Genomic DNA, 14,682 nt, shown 5'->3' with positions numbered 1-14,682 from the left:
GAAGATTTTTCGCTCATAGCACAGTGGCTCAGTGGTTAGCACTGCTGCCTCACAGCTCCAGGGTTTGATTCCACCCTCAGGTGACTGTCTGTGTGGAGTTTGCACATTCTCCCCATGTCTGCGTGGGTTTCCGTTGGGTGCTGCGGTTTCCTCCCACAACCCAAAGATGTGCAGGTCAGGCGGATTGGCCATGTTAAATTGCCCATAGTGTCCAGAGATCTATAGACTAGGTGGGTTAGACTTGGGAATTGCAGGGTTACAGGGATTGCATAGGCTTCTCTTCAGAGTTATGGTATGGACTTGATGAGCTCAATGGTCTGTTTACATGTTGTAGGGACTCTATATCCAAAAAGGTTGATCTAAAAATATCTTCTGGGGACCTGGTAGATGGTAGGCCTTCCAGCTCAGAGCCTGTGGCCTTCTACCATCTGAGGTTAAGTAGGTTTACAGACAGCCTGTAATTATGTCAGCCTCGAGGAGTCTCTGAGTTATATTTATATAGCCTTCAAACCCATGCTTGCTTTTTAAAAGAGCTATTGTTAAATAGCACTTGGACTCCAGATCTTTGGACAGTGTGACATAGAGAAGGAGAGAGCTATAGGGAACCAGCTCCTGAGGTCTTGCCAGAGTGGTCAATAACAAGACCAGGAGAAGCCTATTATACCCACTGCCCGCTGTGGTTACATTCATGCCCATGTGTCCTTAGAGAGGGAGCATGCCACGCCCCACATGTATATCCAAGCCTCCCATGACTGGGGCATCGCAGGGTATGGGGTTCATCTTTGTCCCACAAAAAAATTAATTTAAATCTGTAAGCTTCTTTCGGCATTTTGATACTTGTTACTGTGCTCTGTACGAGCTATGTATCCTATTTAGCTTTGATTTGTTTAATTTAAAATCGTAAAAAGGACATTAAGGGGTGCCATCACACAATCGTAGTGGCCTGTATCTCTGATACAGAAACCCTTGCTTTAGGTCTTATCTATATGGAGGATTGTCTGGACAGGTTGATGGATTTATTTTTGGTAACAAAGTCTGTCCAATGATTTGTCCAATCATTCAGTGTACAACGTGCAACATGTATGTTCTTAAGCAAATGCTCAGGAGCTATCATCAAACTGTTGGACTAATTACCCTTTACGCCACAACAGTAATGCTCGCAAGCCTGTACTGGGATTGTAAATTTGGAACACTGCTCAAACATTCCTCAGATTCAAACAGGACTTAACAAAGAATCTCTTCCCCATCTGAGAAATAGGAGGCAGATAAAACTGAAACACAGAGCTCCTCAGTCTAATATCCTCTCTACTGCTGATAGAAGGCAATTTCTTTGTAATTTAGGAACCCAAGCATTGAGACCCTGACCAGCCCAGGGCCAGACAGGACAGTCGCATCAGAATGTACTTCACGGGTAAGTGTTATCTTTACAAATAGCATTTAAAACCCACAATTTCTGTCTGGCATGAAACCATAACAAACTCGATCCTGTCAGACAGTGGTACAGTTAAACACTTTGAGAGGAACATTGTGTGTAGCACTTTATAGTTAGCCAAGTGAAAATTAAAAATGAAAAGAATTTAACTAAAGCAGCCGTCTTTTTATGTAAAGAATTATCACCTACTTAGACCTTTAATTAAAAAGAACTGCTGTTAATGTTTCATCTGTACACAACAGAAAAGAAGTGTAACATGCCTGAGATCTCTAGCTCCCCATGTTTTCTATTATCTCTCACTTGTCTTGTTCACAGACTAACAGTTGGAATGAGTCAAACAGCCCATTAGAGTCTAGCAGGATGGTAGATGGTGAATTACACATCTTGATCTTTCATTCATCTTACGATTCCTTTGGTTCTAAAATCCAAACAAATTTCAACATTTGTTCCTCAATATGCTTAACATCAGACAACAAAGTTAAAAATCACACAACACCAGGTTATAGTCCAACAGGTTTAATTGAAAGCACTAGCTTTCGGAGCGACGCTCCTTCAGCAGATGGTTGTACCACAATCACCTGATAAAGGAGCAGCGCTGCAAAAGCTAGTGCTTCCAATTAAACCTGTTGGACTGTAACCTGGTGTTGTTAGATTTTTAACTTTGTCCACCCCAGTCCAACACCGGCACCTCCAAATTAGATTAGATTTTTTTAGATTACATTACAGTGTGGAAACAGGCCCTTCGGCCCAACCAGTCCACACTGACCCGCCGAAGCGTAACCCACCCATACCCCTACATTTACCCCTTACCTAACACTACGGGCAATTTAGCACGGCCAATTCACCTGACCTGCACATCTTTTGAACTGTGGGAGGAAACCGGAGCACCCGGAGGAAACCCACGCAGACACGGGGAGAACGTGCAAACTCCACACAGTCAGTCGCCTGAGGCGGGAATTGAACCCGGGTCTCTGGCGCTGTGAGGCAGCAGTGCTAACCACTGTGCCACCATGCCGCCCACATCATACAACAATGAAAGCTAACGACTGTGGATGCTAGAAATCTGAAATTAAAACCAAAAATATTGGAAAAATACAGGTCTGTCAGTAACCTGTGGAAAGAAGGAATGCTTCAAGCCCAGTGTGATTCTTCTTCAGTTCTGAAAGATGTTGGGAAATGGGATAGTTAGTTATAGTTTTGACAGAGGAGGAGACCAGTGCCAAAACCACCATCTTACGATTGGTACAGGGGGCACAAAGGCCTGAGGAGGACAACAATGTGCCTGGGGATTTCAATGCCACCTCAGGTGGATGTGACATGTAAGAGAGCCCGTTCCTTTATATAGAACATTTCACCTCCTATGTTGTCTAGTAGCTGGAGACTGTGGAGACGCTGGAACAATGTGGGGCAACATCGCTGGCAATATGGGCACACGCTCCTCACAAAGAAGCATCCACCCAATGTATTCAACTCTCTTATTAATTGATGTATTGAAACAGAATTCCAGCCTATGATGCCTATCTGGGCTCCTACCCCTGCCGAAAACCTGTGTCCCACTTTGCACCATCTTCCTGGAATCAGCCTTAGCTCAGTTCACCTCAGGTGTTGTAAGCTTTGGCGTTTCAAATCCCACTCCACAAAGCCGCGTACAAAGTCCAGCCTGATACCTGCAGGTGTCTAGACCGAGTCGACACTGCACACTGAAGGTTCCCAAAGCACTCCCTTGCACCACAAGACTAATGTGCAATGCACCAACAAATTATGCCAAAGAGCTAAACTCCCCATTTCCAGTGAGGTCAACCAATTTATCCATGGGTGAGCACAGTATTCAGCGCCAGTACCTATGGCATGATGCCCACAGCACTATGTCTGGCTTGCAAGCTATGATTTTTGAAGACTTGTTATAATGTGCTCTCAGTTAACAGTCTTCTGTTTGGTCTCCTTCTCTTCCACGACCGTAATAACAAGTTACAGCAGTCCAGTTAGGCCATTCAGCCCATCGAGTCTGCTTCACTAATCGATCACGGCGGATACATTTCCCAACCCCATTCTCCTGCCCTCTCCCCGTAATCCAGTGCCACTATGCCAGCTCTGTCTCATAATGGAGCTGAGACCTGGCTCTCACTTTCCTCAAAAAAAAACAGAAAGAAATGCGGAGGCTGGAAATCTGAAACAGAAACAGAAATTACTGGCAAATCTCAGCTGGTCTGGCAGCATCTGTGGAGAGAAATCAGAGTTAACATTTTGGGTCCAGTGACCCTTTTCAGAATGCCTTCTGACTCTTCCTCCATTGCTAATCTAGCTCCTTCATAGGATAGTATTGGATTGGATTACTTCACATTGACAAGCATCTAATCCCCTGTTCCTGCTCTTGCTCACTCCTCTGACTCTTCAATATCCCAATTTCCCAACCCATTCTACAGTAGTACGCATGGCCCTAGCAATGGACTCAAGCCCCACTAGCTCCACAGCTGTGTCTTAACCCATCCAAACAGATTGACGAAAAATATTCTTTTACACTTCCTCTATGAAACTTTTCCTTGGGCTTCACTTCAAGAACTATTGTGTGGGAGAGCTCGCCACATCCCTTTCACTCAGATTTCTCTATCACTATCTAACCTCTAATCTTTTACATTTCATAGTTTAACTTCAGCTCTGTGGGAGTGTTTCATCCTACTTAGACCACCAACTATTAAATTGGTTTTGGGTTTCTTTTCAACTGTTGACATGACAGATTTTGAGGCCCAGGGATTAACCATTAACCAGAGTTATACTGATTATCAATCTCGAGATCGACAAACTCCACAGAGTGAGAGAGTGCAAAACTGCTCATTCCAGTTCACCGGGCAGATTGAGTAAGAGGGAACCACATAAGAAAATGGAAGCACTAATCAATGGCAATGGCATGCTTTTTGTTCATGTAGCAGCCTTCGCGTAGGAACATGGAACATAGCACTCCACAGGACCTTGACAAAATGGTGGCAGGTGAGGGGGATGGCTGCGATAAGTTTCAGGATGCAGCCAAGCATGTGCTGCTGACCATGTGATGTTCCACGGGCAGTTATGCCAGCACCAGTACATGCGCAGACTGCTTCACCTGTGCTCCATACCAATCAGATTTTGAAATGACGGGCACACCCTCTCCAAGACCTCTCGATGGGGGGGGGGGTTGTTACCCAAATTGTGTAGGGTAAAGGCACATGGCCCATCCTCACTCCAGGAGCCATCTGTGAAGGCCAAGTGGAAGCTGGTGTGTGTGTTAGAGTGAGATTGGTGCACACATGCATTGTGGTGCCACAGCTGGAAGGACGCAGCCATTCCTGCTCCTCAGTCTGCGAGAGACAGAGGCGTGAGAAAGGGCACTTCATAAATAATGGGCCTGGGTCAACCCCCAAATAGAAACCTACCAGGCCTGAGTTAACCCCTTAACAAGACAACTCCTTCTGTCGCTGATGAATGACATCAACATTAACCTCTGTACATGCCCACTCCTTGCGTCATTTAGAGATGGCACTTATGTGTGCAAAATTGGGATACCGTCTGGGGAAGGTGGGATCTGTAGAAGAAGGATGGGTTGCACCTGAATTGGATGGGCTGCAATATCCTGGGTGGAAGGTTGGCTCGTGCTGTTCAGGGGGGTTGAAACTAGTTTGGTGGGGGTGCTGGGAACTGGAGCTATGGATCAGATGATGGAGTAGCTAATGTACAGCCAGATACAGTGTGCAGGGAGTCTGGGACGATGGATAGACAGTTGACAGGGCAAAGTTGCAGTCAGTGTGATGGGTTGAAGTGTGAATATTTTAATGCTAGAAGTATCAGGAATAAGGGTGATGCACTTAGAGCATGGATCAATACTTGGAACTGTGATGTTGTGGCCATTACAGAGACTTGGATATCGCAGGGGCAGGAGTGTTTGTTGGATGTTCCAGGGTTTAGATGTTTCAAAAGGAATAGGGAAGGAGGTAAAAGAGGTGGGAGAGTGGCATTGTTAATCAGGGTCAGTATCACAGCTGCAGAAAGGGAGATCGTTGAGGAGGGTTTGTCGACAGAGTCAATATGGGTGAAAGTCAGAAACAGGAAAGGCACGGTCACTTTATTGGGAGTTTTCTACAGACCCCCCCCAATAGCAACGGAGACACAGAGGAGCAGATTAGGAGGCATATTTTGGAAAGATGCAGAAGTAACAGGGTTGTTGTCATGGGTGACTTGAATTTCCCTAATATTGATTGGAATCTCCTCAGTGCAAATAGTTTGAATGGAGCATATTTTGTCAGGTGTGTCCAGGAAGGATTCCTGACTCTATAGGCCGACTAGAGGGGAAGCCATATTGGATTTGGCGCTTGGCAATGAACCATGACAGGTGTCAGATCTCTCAGTGGGAGAGCATTTCGACGATAATGATCACCACTTCCAAACCTTTACTGTAGTCATGGAGAAGGATAGGAGCAGATGGCGTGAGAAAGTATTTAATTAGGGGAAGGAGAAGTACAAAGCTATTAGGCAGGAACTGGGATGTCTAAATTGGGAACAGATGTTCTCAGGGAAATGCACAACAGAAATGTGGAGGTTATTTAGGAAGCACTTGCTGATAGTGCTGGATAGGTTTGTCCCACTGAGGCAAGGAAGGGATGGTAGGGTGAAGGAACCTTGGGTGACAAGGGATGTAGAACATCTAGTCAAGAGGAAGAAGGAAGCTTACTTAAAGTTGAGGAGGCAAGGATCAGACAGGCCTCTAGAGGGTTACAAGGTAATCAGGAAAGACCTGAAGAATGGACTTAGAAGAACTCAAAGGGGGCATGAAAAACCTTTTGCAGGTAGGATTAAGGAAAACCCCAAGGCATTCTACACATATATGAGGAACAACAGATGGAGAGTGAGGGTAAGGCCGATCAGGGATAGTGGAGGGAACTTGTACCTGGAGTCAGAGGAGGTGGGGGAGGTCCTTAATGAATACTTGGCTTCAGTATTCACTACTGAGAGGGACCTTGACATTTGTGAGGACAGTGTGAAATAAGCTAATATGCTCAAACAGGTTGATGTTAAGAAGGAGATTTTTTTAAAAACTTAAGGATAGATAAATCCCCTGGACCAGACAGGATATACCCAAGGTAGTACAGGAAATGAGAAAAGAGATTGCTGCGCCTTTGGCGATGATCTTTGCATCCTCCCTGTCCACTGGAGTAGTGGCAGATGATTGGAGGGTGGCAAATATTATTCCCTTGTTCAAGAAAGGGAATAGGGATAACCCTGAGAATTATGGACCAGTCAGTTTTACATCTGTGTTTGGCAAATTATTTTGGAGAGGATTCTGAGAGACAGGATTTATGATTACTTGGAAAGTCATTGTTTGATTAGAGATAGTCAGCATGGCTTTGTGAGGGGCAGGTCATACCTCACAAACCTTATTGAATTCTTTGAGGATGTGACAAAACACATTGATGAGGATAGAGTAGTGAATATGGTGCATATGGATTTTAGCAAGGCGTTTGATAAGGTTCCCCATGGTAGAAAGTAAGGAGGCATGGGATACAGGGCCATTTGGCTGTCTGGATACAGAATCGGCTAGCCCATAGAAGACAGAGGCTGGTAGTAGATGGAAAATATTCAGTCTGGAGTTCAGTGATCCATAGTCTTCTGCAGGCATCTGTTCTGGGAGCTCTGCTCTTAGTGATTTTTATAAATGCCTTGGATGGGGAAGTGGTAGAGTGGGTTAGTAAGTTTGACGATGATGCGAAGATTGGTTGAGTTATGGATAGCGTGGACGGCTGTTGTGGGTTGCAATGGGGACATTGACAGGATGCAGAGCTGGGCTGAGAAGTGGCAGATGGAGTTCAACTTGAAAAAGTGTGAAGTCATTCATTTTGGAAGGTCAAATTTGCATACAGAATACAGGGTTAACGGCAGGATTCTTGGCAGTGTGGAGGAACAGAGGGATCTTGGGGACATTATCCATAGATCGTTCAAAGTTGCCACCCGAGCTGATAGGATTCCAAACTGATAGGGTTGTTAAGAAGGTGTATGGTGCGTTGGCTTTCATTAGCAAGGGGTTGAGTTTAAGAACCGCAAGGTAATGGTGCAGCTCTATAGACCCCTGGATGGACCACACTTGGAATATTATGTTCAGTTCTGGTCACTTCAATATAGGAAGGATATGGAAGCTTTCGAGAGGATGCAAAGGAGATTTACCAGGATGCTGCCTGGAGTAGAGGGCATGTCTTATGAAGAGAGGTTGAGGGAGCTAGGGCTTTCGTCAGTGGAGTGAAGAAGGATGAGAGGTGACTTGATAGAGGTGTACAAGATTTTGAGAGGCATGGATAGAGTGGATAGCCAGAGACTTTTTCCCATGGTGGAAATGGCTATCACAAGGGGGCATAATTTTCAGGTGATTGGAGGAAGGTTTAGGGGAGATGTCAGAGGCAGGTTCTTTACACAGAGAGTGCTGGGTGTGTGAAATGCACTGCCAGCGGTGGTAGTAGACTCAGATAGATTAAGAACATTTAAGCGATTCTAGGCTATGCACATGGATGATAGTAAAATGTAGGTTGCTTTGATCTTAGAATAAGATAAAAAGTCAGCACAACATCGAGGGCCGAAGGGCCTGTAATGTTCTGTACAGTTCTATGTTCTATGATTCACAACCTGAAGAACAGCATTGAATGGTGAAGGACAAACACTGGTGAAGTGAAGGACAAAATATTGGGAAGGCTGACGAGAAGTTTAATCAAGGAGATAAGGAGCGGGCAGAAGGATGTGGAGCTATCACGGGATGTACAATCTGTGATCATGAGATAAAGAAGGCTGGAGGTCCTGCTGCCAGTGCTGGGGTAGAGGAGGCTGCATTGCTGAGGAAGATCCAACACAGACCAAAAACATGAGGAGAGTTGGAAAGTTGAAAGAGGATCAAGAAATTGGGAAGCATGTGCCCACAAGGGGATTTAGGACAAAAGGACTCTAATTACATCACTGGAGGAGGTGATGAGCTGCTGGTATTATTGCTGGACTATTAATCCAGAGACCCAGATCATGTTCCATAGACTGGGTTCAAACCCCGCCACGGCAGATTGTGAAATTTGAACTCAATTCAAAAGAAAATCTGAAATTATGAGTCTAATGACGACCATAATTCAATTGTCAGAAAAATCCCATCTGGTTCCTTTCGGGAAGGAAACTGCCATCCTTACCTGGTCTGGTCTCCATGTGACTCCAGACCCAGAGCAATGTGGTTGATTCTTAACTATCCTCTGGCCAATGAATGTTGGTCTAGCCAGCAATACCCTTAACCCACGAGTGATTTTTTTTTTAAAATTAAGTTTGAAACAACAAGGGACAGAGTAAATGTTAAGAACACCTAGTCACAGCATGGTTTGGGGTACAGCTGAAATAATTCAATCTGGAGCTGACAATGAAGGGTTTCTGTCTCTTTGTTAGGTAAACCCTCTCGATTGACTGGTGAGGCAGTGAGCTGGATAATCAGGACAGCAATGTCCGGGAGGTTTATTTACTGTGATGTGGGGGAAGTAATCGCAGTTGTCTTAAAACTGCCTGAGCAGAGAGCATCTTCGGCCTATCACCCTCACCTTAACCTCCTTCCACCTATCGTATTCCCCAAGTCCCTCCTCCCTACCTTTAATCTTAGCCTGCTTGGCACACCCTCCTCATTCCTGAAGAAGGGCTTATGCCCGAAATGTCGATTCTCTTGCTCTTTTGATGCTGCCTGACCTGCTGCGCTTTTCCAGCAACACATTTTTAAACTAACATTAGCAGACAGGGAGTTAGGAGGAGAGCAGGAAGGAAATCAACCGGCAACGAGAATTCTCCGAGGTGGCCTGAGGGAGAAGGTTGACGGAGAAATCTGGGGCAAAGGGCAGATAGAATAAACAACAGGACACTTCCTCATGATCTACCGGCTGCTGAGGCCAAATGTTTAAAACTACCAAATCTGAAATAAGAACAACAAAACTAATCAAGCTGATCAAATGAGACAATTTACTATGTACTGACTCCATGTTTCCACTAGGTCTAAGATCATCTCTTCGCACTTAACCTGAGGCAGTGGGTTCTCTCAGGTCGCCTTACAATCATCCCACTCCTGGATATGTGATCTTCCCCAAGTATTGGCCTGAACACTCCACCAGTGCTAAACACACAGTGCTGAATAACAGTCAAAGCAGAAACTCTGTTCCGAGATCTTCCTGTGGTCTCATCGCCTTTTCTCTTAGTCCAAAAAGTTTGTGGGAGGTACAGTGGTACGTGAATGCTGGATGTGTCATACAAATCGCTCAGCAAGTTTTCATGGATACCCCAGAAATTGTAGATCTCCCTGTTTTTCTGAGTGACTTGCACCACAAACTGCTTCATCCAAATACCATCCTGCATTCTAGCCTCCCCACCACCCCCACAAACTCATCTATTATTTTCAAGAACCTGCTGGATTTGCACATTAACTACTCATTAAACTTACCACTGAAAATTAAGGCTCTTAATTATCCTTTAAACAACATGATAACTGTTGATGCAACACTCACTGACCCAGAAAGGGAACATCTTAAACAATTCAGCCGGAAGTTCCACGTTCAGAGAACTGCGAATTGTAAATCAGAGGCAAAATAAAACAGAAATCGCTGGAAAAGCTCGGCAGATCTGGCAGCATCTGTGGAGAGAAATCAGAGATAACATTTCGGGTTGAGTGACCCTTCCTCAGAACTGATGAACCTCAGAAGGAGGTTCTGAGGAGGTGTCACTGGACCTCAGATTTCTCTGCACAGATGCTGCCAGACCTGCTGAGTTTTTCCAGCGATTTCTGGGTTTTTTTCGCCTCAAATGGATGTCTGAACAGATTGATTTAAATTATTATGTTTTAATTGTTCAGTCTCATCCCACACAGTGAACACTTCAGAAATTTGGAAAGGGAAAAGGCACATGCTCTTCTAATTTCCAAATTCTGTTCTTTTGAACTCACTAAATCTGTATTTCTTTCTCTCTTTATTTCACTTTCCGATTTAACTCCACATGATCGTATTCGGTTCCTTCCTCAATTCTTAATCTCATTGAAGAGACAGACAGTGTCCCCCAGTCGCTCTCACTGCACTGACATCTGTTCCCATTTCCAGTGCTCTGTGTATTCCCAGTAGACTGTGCTCCACAAGATCCCTCATCCAATATTAGAATTCTCCAGTTTGCACTTGACTGTCCCTCTTTAATCTGTACTGATCAACCTGTCAAAAGAAACGCCGTGGACCGAAGAGCTGGTTCAGTTTAACAATAACCGAGCTCCGGCTGAGCGGAGTTGGAGCAGAATATGAAGATGTAAGAATATATTTCGAATATTTAAGTCTGTGCAAGATGCCTTTACTGCTCTTTAGGGTTAAAATCGGCAGTTACACACAATTAAATAATGAAATCACCTATTCGGATGCCTTTCATAAATGCTTTAATTTTGGTTCAAATGATATTTGTACCTGTCCCCCTGATCCTCGGAATTGAAGAACGGTTTCTGTGAATATCATTTTTTTGCAGGTTGTCATCATGAAATACCAGATAAATGAACAATGTCACCTGCCACAGATTTTCTGGGTAAAATTTCATTTTTTAAAAAAAAAATCACGAACCCTAGAGCGTTCACAAATCAACATTTCATTCAAACGAATTTAACTCCAAACATCGAGAATAACTTTTAGGCGCCGGCTGTAGTGAGGGAGAGAGAAAAGAAATGACTGATCAAATTCATCAAAAGCGTTCTGAAGGTTGCCAGAGAAACTCACCTGCCTGGGACCTTGCCTTTAAATACCTGACAGAGGATGGGGTGAGAAAGTTGCCCAGCTGAAAGCCGGTGTGGGGAGTGTTCCGAGTCTGAAGGGCTCCCCCCTTTATAGCTCTTCACTTAGTGCTGACAGTGCCTGCCCTGGGGGGAGGAAGGTCCCAGCCCCTGTCTGGCTGTTGCTGACTGAATGTGTGAAAGGGGGTTTGCTCTAAGACAGAGCTCCACCTACCGTCGGCTGCTTTATATATTTTCTTTCTGTCTCTGTGAGGAGCAACTGGGGAACCGAACCCGCAGCAACAAACGACACAGGCTTCTGCGATGTGTGCAGCGGAATTCAAGCGTGCCCTTGGCTCAGTCTGAGAGGGCAGTGTGTTTGGCCCTGAGTTTGTCACTTACCTTCGGCCCCTGTCTATGACCAAGTCCTCATCAGTCACCGCAACCTCATTCCATTGTGGGGAATTAGCGAGATGAGGAGGAACTCTATGGGGTGGCCGTTGAATCTTTGAAATTTCCTGTCCTCGCCCCCACCAGATCTGTCGAGTTTCAATTGTTGAGACAGAGGGTAGGTTTCTGGAGATTAATGACATTCATGGCGTGGAGCTAGCACATGGAAGAGATCCTGGGGTCAATGATGTGGAAATGGTGGAGCACACTCCATGGGCTCAATGGTCTATACCTTCCCTATATTTCTTTACATTGCTGCTATCACTATTATTTAAAGGCCAGTTTCCCAGTGTGGTCCCCACTCTGTCAATTCCCCTCACTGGCACTTCGCCTCAGAGAAGGTCCTGAGCACAACTCTCAAACCTCCAAGAACTGTTTCTCTTCCTAATTTCATCCTTCCACTCTGCTCACCCTTCCCTCCCATTCCCCTGTTTCTTCCTCCTTGGTGAGGGAGAAGGATCAGGATGTATATGAATTCTCCAGTTCTCACAGCATCCCCAGGAAAGGGGCTCAGAGCTGGTGTGAATACACCCGGGAATGAGATCAGCAGTGAAAGCCCAGACAGTGTCATGCCCATTTGCTCTCTGAATAAGGGGCAGTACCTGAGAAAGGAAGAATAGGGGCGGCACGGTGGCACAGTGGTTAGCACTGCTGCCTCTCAGCGCCAGAGACCCGTGTTCAATTCCTGCCTCAGGTGACTCTCTGTGTGGAGTTTGCGCATTCTCCCCGTGTCTGCGTGGGTTTCCTCTGGGTGCTCCGGTTTCCTCTCACAATCCAAAGATGTGCAACTTAGGTGAATTGGCCATGCTAAATTGCCCATAGTGTTAGGTGAAGGGGTAAATGTAGGGGGACGGGTCTGGGCGGGTCGGTGTGGACTTGTTGGGCCGAAGGGCCTGTTTCCACACTGTAAGCAATCTAACCTAATATAAGACCACTTCACAACAGTGATTACTCTTCAAATGTGTGCAATGTCAAAAATGCTGCAACTAAGCTGTGTTCAGCAAGCTCTCACACAAATAACAGCGTGTTAATTATCCAAAATTGTTTTAACAATGTTGGCTGAGGGATAAATATTGGCCAGAATGCCCACTGACAGTGCATTCCTTCAGCACTGCTTCCACTGACAGTGCAGTATTCCTTCAGCACTGCTCCCACTGACAGTGCAGCATCCCTTCAGCACTGCTCCCACTGACAGTGCAGCATCCCTTCAGCACTGCTCCCACTGACAGTGCAGCATTCCTTCAGTACTGCTCCAATGGATTGTCTAGCTGAATTCCATTTTAAGTTTCTTCAGTGTGTCTTGAACTCATAAAAATCTGACTCAGTAGTAAGATTTACCAGCTGTACCATGACTGATTCCTATTAGCAGCCAATAGCAGCCAAGATGAGATAGAGTGCTCACCATACAGGAGAGATCATATGGTGGTGACAGTTACTCCTGGAAGACATTAGCTTGACCGCTCTAATACACCAAATGATACAAAAACACCACATCTACTGCTAAGAATCATGTCTTCCAACTCGACCAGTGCAGTTCATCATTCAGACCCACTCAAGCAGAAAGAGCAGGTAAGTAAGAAATACTCCCTTGGCTGTCTTACCAAAATATTTACTCTCTGATACATTATTGGTGGCTGCGCGGGAGAGATGAGACTGTAATTGAAGAGTGGAGACTTAGTTTACATCATCAACCACAGGAGTGCAACCCAAAGTGGTTTAGGGATGTCCTCTGAACATTCAAGATTATAGCTTTCTATTCACTGTTACTTTCTAATGTGGATGCCACAAAGGAATATCAAAAGCATTCTTAAAGGACAGTTATGGGTATTGCCAAAGTGACAAAGATGTTTGAACTTAAATAAAGTCTTGCGGAGTCCTGGATCCTGGCAGTGACCTGATTTCTGGGAATCTCTGGCGGGAGGGACTGCAAAGAATATGCCAATTCTGCAACTTTGCCCAGTGTCTATTTAAAAACCGGGATTGGTGACTCCCACCATGTGTTGGAGGTTTTTAGAGGGTGCTGTCAGCACTAAGTCAGGACATTCCCTCAAACTGGGCAGGCAGCATGAAAACCTCAGAATGTCGATGTTCTATCAGAACAGTTCCGAAAAAAGGTCATTGACCTCGAGCATCAGTCTTCATTGAAGCTGCCAGACCTGCTGAGACTTTTCAACATTTTCTGTTTTCATTTGAAAACTAGGGTTTTTTAAAAATCAACCTATTTGGATACACGCTATTTGGAGGCAGGTGGAAGTTGAACTTGGAGCTTCTGGTCAACATGGTAACCACGACATGACAGAAATTCTGTACTAAAGCTTAATTGCTGAGTAGTTTTGAATTCCCAGGCTCCCAGGTAATAGCCAAATACACCACAGAGTCTGGGGGTGAGTGTAAGGGAAGCTGCAGATAAAGGGGGAGGGGACGGATGGTGAAGTAAGGATAGCTGAACACAGGTAGAGGGTACGACCTGCTGGTTAATGGGAGGGATGAATCCGGTTGGTAGCTGGAAGGAAGGGTCGATGAGAGGAATGGAAGGGAGTTGCTGGGAAGGGAGAGATGGTAACGCAGGTTATTTGAAATTGGAGAACTCAATGCTGAGTCCTCCGGGCTGTAGGCCACTCAAGCGGAAGATGAGGTGTTGTTCCTCCAATTTGCGGTTTGGCTCATTGTGGCAATGGAGGAGGCCAAGGATGGTCATGTTGGAAAGGGAGTGGGAAGGGGAATTGAAATGGGCAGTGATTGGGAAGTCCAGTCGGCCGCTGTGAGCCTGGCTGAGATGTTCAGTGAAACGTTCCCTTAGTATACGTCTGGTCTCCCCCATGTAGGGAAGATACGTTTGGACTCCCTGTTGAGGAACAACACCTCATCTTCCGCCTGGGCAGCCTACAGCCTGGAGGACTCAATGTTGAGTTCTCCAATTTCAAGTAATCTTCCTCCCCATCCTCTGATACCCTTCCCAGGCCCTCCCCCTCCCTTTCACTCCTCTGACCGACCCTTCCTTCCAGCTACCAACCAGATTCATCCCTCCCAACAACCATCCAGGTTG

At 45.4% G+C, this 14,682-nt stretch overlaps 1 protein-coding gene across 4 annotated transcripts in view; it reads right to left on the bottom strand.

The window, feature by feature from the left end:
• Window positions 1-14,682, bottom strand: part of LOC122540199 (alkaline phosphatase) — a 152,018-nt gene that overhangs the window by 105,869 nt on the left and 31,467 nt on the right. For 3 of the 4 annotated variants that reach the window (XM_043675572.2, XM_043675571.2, XM_043675576.2), the window contains exon 1: window positions 11,194-11,333. The exons of the other annotated variant lie outside the window; for it this stretch is intronic. The gene's annotated coding sequence lies outside the window, so the exon portion shown is untranslated. Of the gene's footprint in view, window positions 1-11,193; window positions 11,334-14,682 lie in introns of those variants that run through there. 4 annotated transcript variants of the gene reach the window in all.

This window comes from Chiloscyllium plagiosum, unplaced genomic scaffold (assembly GCF_037043375.1).
Source record: "Chiloscyllium plagiosum isolate Xiang-an unplaced genomic scaffold, Cpla_swu_hap1 HiC_scaffold_37, whole genome shotgun sequence".
In the NCBI taxonomy this organism is placed as follows: Eukaryota; Metazoa; Chordata; class Chondrichthyes; order Orectolobiformes; family Hemiscylliidae; genus Chiloscyllium; species Chiloscyllium plagiosum.
This window is presented reverse-complemented; position numbering and strand designations above follow the sequence as displayed.